The sequence below is a fragment of the Sapajus apella genome, unplaced genomic scaffold, assembly GCF_009761245.1.
Source record: "Sapajus apella isolate SASKATOON/1434 unplaced genomic scaffold, GSC_monkey_1.0 scaffold57, whole genome shotgun sequence".
Lineage (NCBI taxonomy): Eukaryota > Metazoa > Chordata > Mammalia > Primates > Cebidae > Sapajus > Sapajus apella.
The window spans coordinates 13,573,158-13,581,308 of record NW_022436997.1 but is presented as its reverse complement, the minus strand read 5'-3'; the positions used below and the strand labels follow the sequence as shown (position 1 = coordinate 13,581,308).

Sequence of the window (8,151 nt, the reverse complement as noted above, 5' to 3'; positions counted from 1 at the left end):
TATATATCGTGTGTGTGTGTGTGTAAAGTGTGTGTATATATATATATATATATATATATATATATATACCAGCTGGAGCAACCAAGAGAGTGTTTGCACCATCCCTGCCCCAACCCTGGGTGGCACAATTTGCAGATCCAGGAAAGGCTCCTTCCATAGTAGAGAGGAATTTGTCTTGCAACTTGGATACTAGCTAATCTATAGTAGGATAGAGCATCCACCAGAGTCCTGAGGCCCCTATTCCAGACCCTAGCTCACAGATAATAATTCTTGGGTTAGAAAGGAACCCGTTGCCTTGAAGGGAATGACCTCACACTGACAGGATTCATCACCTGCTGACCAAAGAGCCCTTGGACCCTGAATAATGAGCAGTGATACCCAGGCAGTATTCTTTGCAGGCCTTGGGTGAGATTTAGAGATAAACTGGTATCAGGTGTGATCCAACATATTTCCAGCTGTGGTGGCTATGGAAAGAAATTCCTTCTGCTTGAGAAAAGGAGAGGGAAGAGCAAAAGGGACTTTGTCTCAGAGCTTAGATAGCATCTTGGCCACAGTAGAGTTGACAATCAAGGGGCCAATTGGAGTTCCCAATTCTAGGCTGTAGCACTTGGATGGCATTTCTGGATCTTCCCTGGACCAGAGAGGAGACCACAGTTCTGAAAGGAGAGTCACAGACCTGGCAGCACTCATCACAGTCTGGCTAAAGTACCCTTGGGCCTTGAGTGAAGATTGGCAGTAGCCGGATAGTACTTGTTATGGGCCTGATGCATTGGCGGCCACAGGGAGAGAATCATCTGCTTATTAAAAGGGGAGAAAAGAGGCAGAAGGAATTTGTCTTGTGGCTTGCATGCCAGCTCAGTTGCAGAGAATAGAGCACCAGGTAGATTTCTAAGGTTTCCAACTCTATGCTCTGGCTCCCACACAGCATCTCTGGACCCACCCAAGGCCATGAGAACTCACTGCTCTGAAGGGAAGGACATAAGCTTGGTAGCTTGATTGGTTTTGCCACCTGCTGATTCTGGAGCCCTAAAGCTTTGAGCAAACATAGGTTGTAGCAAGGTTGTGCTTGCTCCAGGTCTTGGACAAAACCCAGTGCTGTGCTGGCTTCAGGTCTGACCTGATGTGGTCCCAGTGGTGGTGGCCACAGAAATGCTTATTGTCATAGTTTCTCCAGCTCCATGAAGCTCAGCACAGAGAGAGATTCCATTAGTTTGGGAGAAAGTAAGGAAAGAGAACAAGCGTTTACTTAATTACTGAGAATTTTTTTTTTTAATTTTTTCAAGACCACCAATGTGGTACTTCTATGAGTCTGTAAGAGCCATATTTTACTGAGCTTGGGGTGATCCCTAATGTAGATATGGCCATAGATGCTAAAACTCAGATCACAATGCCCAAGTCCCTTCAAATGCCTGGAAAGCCTTTGTGAGTAGAGGAGGTACAAACAAGCCCATACCAAAACTGTTGAAATAAATAATTAATTCTGCAATGTCCAGGTACCAATGAACACCCATAAGCATTAAGGCCATCCAGGAAAACAGGACCTCAGCAAATCAACTAAGGGAGCATTAATGGCGACAGAAATATGTGACCTAACAGACAAAGAATTCAAAATAGCTGTTTTGATAAAACTCAATAAAATTGAAAATAACATCAAGAAAGAATACAGAATCCTATCAAAAATATTTCATAAGGAGATTGAAATGATTGAAAAGAACCAAGGAGAAATTCTAGAGTTGAAAAATGCAACTGACATACTAAAGGATGCATCAGAGTCTCTTATCAGCAGAAGGATCAAGCAGAAGAAAGAATTAGTAAGCTTGAAGACAGCTTACTTGAAAATAATCAGAGGAGACAGAAGAAAAAATATATTTTTTAAATGAAGCACACCTACAAGATCTAGAAAACAGCTTCATAAGACAAAGTAAGAGTTATTGGACTTAAAGAGAATGTAAAGAAATAGATGGAGTAGAAAGTTGATTTAAAGGGATAATAACAGAAGAGTTCTCAAACCTAGAGGAAGACATTAATATTCATGTACAAGGAGAATATAGAACATCAAACAGATTTAACCCAAATAAGACTACCTCAAGACATTGAATAATCAAACTCAAAGGCTAAAGAAAGAATCCTAAAAGCACAAGAGAAAGGAAACAAACAGCATACAATGGAGCTCCAATATGTCTGGCAGCAGACTTTTCAGTGGACAACTTACAAGCCAGGAGAGAGTGACATGACATATTTAAATTGCTGAAAGAAAAAAACTTTTATCCTAGAATAGCATACCCAGTGAAAATATCCTGTAAATATGAAGAAGATATTAAAGACTTGCCAAGCTAAACAAAAGCTGAGAGATTCCATCAACACCAGACTTGTCCTACAAGAAATGCTAAAGGAGTACCTCAATATGAAAGAAAAGATATTAACAAGCAATAAGAAAACATTTGAAGTTGCAAAACTTACTGATAATAGTAAGTATAGAGACAAATGCAGAATATTATGGCACTGTAATTGTAGTGTGTAAAGTATTCATTCTTGAGTAGATAGACTAAAAGATGAACTGATAAAAAAAGAACCACAACAGCTTTTCAAGACAGCATAATAAGATATAAATAGAAACAACAAAAAGTTAACAGGTGGGGTAAAGAGGTTAAAGTGGAGTTTTTATTAGTTTTCTCTTTTCTTATTGGTTTGTTTGTTAATGCAATCTGTGTTCAGTCAGCATCAGTTTAAAATAATGGGTTACATGATAATATTTTCAAACTTCATGTTAACCTCAAATTGAAAAACATACAACAAATACATAAAAATAAAAAGCAGAAAATTAAAACATACCACCAGAGAAAATCACTCTCATTAAAAGGAAGACAGGAATGAAGGAGAGAAGTGAGGAAGAGAAGATCACAAAACAACCAGAAAACAAATAAGAAAATGACATGACTTAGTCCGTACTTATCAATAATATTGAATGTAAATGGTCTAACCTCTCCAGTCAAAAGACATAGATTGTCTGACTGGATTAAAAAACAAGATCCAGCATAAAGTGTCTGTTGCCTATAAGAAACACACTTCACCTGCAAAGACACATAGACTGAAAATAAAGGGATGGAAAAAGATACTTCATGTAAATGGAAACCAAAAAAGAGCAGGAGTCGCTATATTTATATCAGACAAAATGGATTTCAGGCAAAAACTATAAAAAGAGACAAAGAAGGTCATAATTTAGTGATAAAAAGGTCAATTAAGTGAGAGAATATAATTGTAAATATATATGCACCAAATACTGGATCATCCCGATATACAAAGCAAATAGTATTAGAGCAAAATAGAGAGATATATCTCAATATAATAACAGCTGAAGACTTCAACACCCCACTTTCAGCATTGGACAGATGTCTCAGACAGAAAATCAACAAGGAAACATCAGATTTAATCTGCACTATAGGACAAATGGACCTAATAGATATTTACAGAATATTTCATTTAACAGCTGCAGAATACAAATTATTCTCTCAGCACATGAATCATTCTCAAGAATAAACCATATGTGAGGCCACAAAACAAGTCTTAAAAAATTATAAAAATATAAATTATATCAAGTATCTTCTTTGACCAAAATGAAACAAAACTAGAAATTATTAATAAGAGGAATTCTGAAATAAAACACATATATGGAATTAAACAATATGCTTGTAAATGAATAGTTGGTCAATGAAGAAATTAAGAAGAAAATTTAAAGTTTTCTTAAATGATAATAGAAATACAACACACCAAAACCTGTGGGATACAGTGAAGGAAGTAGTATGAGGAAAGTTTATAGCAATAAGAACTTACATAAAACACTAGAAACTTCAAATAAACAACCTAATAATGCATCTTAAAGAACTAGAAAAGCAAGAGCAAACCAAATCCAATATTAGTAGGAAAAAAAAGACATAATAAAGATCAGAGTAGAAATAAATGAAATTGAAATAAAGCAAACTTATAGAAGATCAGTGAAACAAAAAGTTGATGTTTTGAAAAGATAAACAAAATTGATAAACCTTTAGTCAGACTGAGAAAAAAAGAGAAAAGACCCAAATAAATAAAATCAGAAATAAAAAAGGAGACATTACAACAAGCACCATAGAAATTCAAAGGGAGCAGCTACTGTGAGCAATTATATGGCAATAAATTGGAAAGCCTAGAAGAAATGGATAAATTCCTAGATACCTGTAACCTATCAAGATTGAACCATGAAGAAATCCATAACCTGAACAGACCAAAAGCAAATAGTGACATTGAAGCCATAATAAAAAAAAGTCTCCCAGCAAAGAAAATCCCAGGACCTGATGGCATCACTGCTAAATTTTACCAAACATTTAAAGAAGAGCTAATATCAATTCTGCTTAAACTATTCTGAAAAATACATGAGTTGGAGACACTTTCGAAGTCATTCTACGAGGTCAGTATTATTCTGATACCAAAACCTGACAAAGATGCATCAAAAGAAAGAAGAAAGAAAGAAAGAAAGAAAGAAAGAAAGAAAGAAAGAAAGAAAGAAAGAAAGAAAGAAAGAAAACTGCAAACCAATATCACCGACAAACATTGATGAAGAAAATCCTCAACAAGATATTAACAAACTGAGTTCAACAATACATGAAAAGATAATTTATCATGACCAAGAGGGTTCTCTCTCAGGAAAATAAGGATGGCTCAACATATGCAAATCAATCAATGTGATACATCATGTAAACAGAATGAAGGACAAAATCACATGATCATTTCAATTGATGCTGAAAAACATTTGATAAAAATTAACATTCCTTCATAATAAGACCCCTCAAAAAACTGGGCATAGTAGGAACATACCTCAATACAATAAAAGCCGTATGCAATAGATCCAAAGCTAGTATGATACTGATAAGGAAAAACTGAAAGTCCTTCCTCTAAGATATGGAACATGACAAAGATGTTCTCTTTCACCACAGTTATGCTACGTAGTAGTGTAAATTTTAGTTAGAGCAACGAGATGAGAGAGAAATAGAGGGCGCTCAAATTAGAAAGAAGTAAATTATTCTTGTTTGCAGATAATATAATCTTATATTTGGGAAAACCTAAAGACTCCACCAGAAACTATTAGAACTGATGAACAAATCTGGCAAAGTTGCAGGTCACAAAATCAACATACAAAAATCTACAGCATTTCTATATGTTAATAGTGAACAATCTAGAAAAAATTCAAGAAAGTAATCCTATTTACAACAGATGCAAATACAATTAAATACCTAGTAATTAACCAAAGAAGTAAAATATCTCTACAATGAAAACTATAAAACATTGATGAAAGAAATTAGAGGACACAAAAAATAGAAAAAATATTCCAAGTTCATAGAATATAATTAAAATGTCTGTACTATCCAATGCAATTCAAATACTCTATGAAATCCTATCAACATACCAATGACAACCTCACAGAAATAGAAAAAAAATCCTAAACTTTATGTGGAACCAGAAAAGACCCAGAATAGTCAAACCTATCTTCACAGAAACAGAAACAAAAATCCTAAAATTTATGTGGAGCCAGAAAAGACCCAGAATAGCCAGAGCTGTTTCAATTGATACTGAAAAAAAAAGTTGATTCAGAGAACATGCCTTCAATAGCCAGAGCTATTCTGTGCAAAAGGAACAAACTGAAGAAATCATATTACCATACTTCAAATTATGTTAAACAGCATTAGTAGCCAAAACAGCACGGTACTGGCATAAGAACAGGCGGATGGACCAATGGAGCAGAATAGAGAATCCAGAAACAAATTCACACACGTACAGTGAAATCACTTCTGACAAAGGTGCCAAGAACATACACTGAGGAAAAGACAGTCTTCAATAAATGATGCCGGGAAAACTAGATATCGATATGCAGAATGAAACAAGACCCTTATCTCTTGCCATATACAAAATTCAAATCAGAATGGATTAAAGACTGAAATCTGACACCTCAAACTGAAACTACTACAAGAAAACTTTGGGGAAATTCTCCAGAACACTGGACTGAAGATTTCTTGAATGATACCGCACAAGCACAGGCAACCAAAGCAAAAATGGACAAATGGGGTCACATAAAGTTAAAAAGCTTCTGCACAGCAAAGGAGACAATCAACAAAGTGAAAAGACAACCCACAGGATGAAAGAATATAGTTGCCAAGTATCCATCTGACAAAGGATTAATAACCAGAATATATAAGGTGCTCAAACAACTCTATAGGAGAAATCTGATAATCAGATCAAAAAATGAGCAAAATATTTGAAGAGACATGCCTCAAAAGAAGGCATACAAATAGCAAATGGGTATATGAAAAGGTGCTCAACATCACTGATCATCAGAGAACTGCAAATTAAAACTACAATGAGACATATCTCACCTCATTTAAACTGGCTCCTATCCAAAATACAAGCAATAACAACTGCTGGTGAGGATATGGAGAAAAGGGACCCCTTGTACACTGTTGGTGGGAATACAAATTAGTACAACCACTATGGAGAATAGTTTGGAGGCTGTTCAGAAAACTAAAAAAAAAGCTCCCATATGATTCAACAATCCTACTGCTAGATATTTACCCAAAACAAAGGAAGTCAGTATATTGAAGAGATATCTGCACTCTCATATCTATTGCAGCACTATTACAATTGCCATGATTTGGAAACAACCTAAGCACCTATGAACAGGTTAACGGACAAAGAAAATGTGGTACATATACAAAAGGGAGTACTATTTAGTCATAAAAAGAACAAGTTCCCGTTATTTGCAACAACATGGATGAGATTGGAGGACATTAAGTGAAATAAACCAGGCATAAAGACAAACTTTGCATGTTCTCACTTATCTGTGGGAGCTGAAAGGCAAAAACAATGGAACTCATGGAAATAGAGATTAGAATGGTGGTTACTGAGGCTGGGAAGGTTAGTGGCATGGGGAATAGCAGATGGTTAATGGGTACAAAAATACAGTTAGATAAAATAAATAAGATCTAGTATTTGATAGCACAACAGGGTGGCTGAGTCAATAATAACTTATACATTTTAAAATAACTAAGAGAATGATTGGATTGTTTGTAACACACAAAAAAGGATAAATGTTTGAGGTGATGGATATCTAATTTACTCTGCTTATTATCCATTTTATGCCTTCATTAGACTATTTCATGTAACCCATATATACATCCACTATGCACACACAAAAATTAAAAGTTAAAACTCAAAATAAGTAGATGCTACTTTTTCTACAGTTCTAATTTTGTGTACACAAAGAAAGTAATGATCTTTTACTATATAACTCCTACCAGTAGTGAAAACCTGTAATAACTAGAACTGAGGCATAATATCAAATGTAAACATGCCACATGACATTCTTCTAAATGATTGTGATACCTTTCCTGTGAATTTAAATGAAAGACTTAAATATTTGCTTTACTGGAAAGTTGTTTAAAAAGGAGAAATAAATAAGCACATTTCTATTTCAACATGAGATAATTTACAATTTTTTAACAGTTATCAAAAATAAGGATCTGTGACATTCATTTGGTTGACTGTATTAACATCATATTTTTAGACCAAATAATCTTTAGAATAAAACTGTTCCTTCTTACTTAGCCTTTGTAATAGGCTAAAAGAACTTATTTAAGATTGAATTTGCATTGGTTTTATTTCACACTTCTGAATGCTTAAGAAGTACTGTTTTAAGAGGGAAGAATTCCTAATGCTTCAATGCATTATGTAAGCTAATTTACCTACACAGTCACAATCCATTGAGAGGAATGTACAAATAAATGTCTAATAAATGTTTGATGGCAATGTATGACAACAATTTTCAATTTCCAATTTTGTAATTTTTTTTCTAAATTTAGCCTTAAAGTGACTATTTGCTTAGTGTTTAAATATTATATGGACAATATCACTCATAACAGTTTACTTTTAGCAAGTGCTTTTCATAAACCAAGTACTGAATGTATAGATACATTATCTCAATAAATACTCCTTGTACCACTGTGGTAGGGAGAATTCCAAGATGATCCCAACAAGTCAAACCCTTGTAGAATCCCTTCTTTCTGAGTGGGGACAGAATCTCTGACTTGCTTCTAGCCAATAGAATATGGAAAGGTGGTAAGACGTCAC

At 34.7% G+C, this 8,151-nt stretch overlaps 1 protein-coding gene and 1 long non-coding RNA gene across 2 annotated transcripts in view; both read right to left on the bottom strand.

The window, feature by feature from the left end:
* LOC116528205 overlaps positions 1-6,808 on the bottom strand; it is a 12,030-nt gene extending 5,222 nt beyond the window's left edge. Inside the window, exons 1-2 of the long non-coding RNA XR_004258924.1 lie at positions 6,712-6,808; positions 5,204-5,206 (exon numbers count right to left, since the gene is read on the bottom strand). This is a non-coding gene — a long non-coding RNA (uncharacterized LOC116528205). The remainder of the gene's footprint in view (positions 1-5,203; positions 5,207-6,711) is intronic.
* CCDC178 (coiled-coil domain containing 178) overlaps positions 1-8,151 on the bottom strand; it is a 477,035-nt gene that overhangs the window by 62,143 nt on the left and 406,741 nt on the right. The window lies entirely within an intron of this gene.